Raw genomic sequence first — 784 nt, 5'->3', positions numbered from 1 at the left:
GCAGCATTTGGTAGATGCAGTTCTGGCCTGGAGGAAAGATGGAAGCATAGTGTTGCCTGCAGGAGGGTGAACAGAGCTGTCCCCAGTGAACAAAGCTAGAAAGAGCCATGGAGAGCTGTGCCCAGATTGAGCGGGGGGGAGGCTCTGCTCTTCCTCATCCTCCATTGATGGGAAGTCCACACATTCAAATGCTTCCTTGTAAAGTTTGCCTGAACCCGGGGCCGTTTGTTGCAGGATGATGTGTCATAGAGAAGTAGAACCCTCCAGTGGTCATCCAGACCAGAGGTTCCCAGACTTTTTCTTATTGCATACCCATTTCCAGATTTACCGATTGCCGGCGTACCCCTACAAGTATGCCTTTTATATTTTAACCCCTTAAATGCCAATGATTATTACGAAAATTAAATCCCCCATTACACAATTTCTCTCACGTACCCCCCAGAGGTACGTGTACCACGGTTTGTGAACCCCTTATCTAGACCAACCCCCTGCCTGAGGCAGGGTCATCCCTATCCAAACCATCCCATTCAAACCTATTGTCCACCCTCTTATCAGAACTGCATGGTCAAGCCTGACACCACGCAAGACATAACACCGAACCTGCCGCAGGTAAAGCAAGGGAAGCACGGCAGCCAAAGTCCTGCTGCTTTAAAGGTTGTTAATATATGCTCAAGAGATGCCAAGAAGAGGGTCTGTGGGCCATCCCCTCTGGTTCCTCGCTTTCCGCAGCTGAGCTTGGTTATAGGGAGGATCTACCCCACCAAGCCAGACTCCCCCCCCCCCC

At 50.8% G+C, this 784-nt stretch overlaps 1 protein-coding gene across 2 annotated transcripts in view; it reads left to right on the top strand.

The window, feature by feature from the left end:
- GNG2 (G protein subunit gamma 2) overlaps positions 1-784 on the top strand; it is a 117,612-nt gene that overhangs the window by 9,365 nt on the left and 107,463 nt on the right. The window lies entirely within an intron of this gene.

The sequence above is a fragment of the Gavialis gangeticus genome, unplaced genomic scaffold (genome assembly GCF_001723915.1).
Source record: "Gavialis gangeticus isolate Ggan-Ray unplaced genomic scaffold, GavGan_comp1, whole genome shotgun sequence".
NCBI classification, from domain to species: Eukaryota; Metazoa; Chordata; order Crocodylia; family Gavialidae; genus Gavialis; species Gavialis gangeticus.
This window is presented reverse-complemented; position numbering and strand designations above follow the sequence as displayed.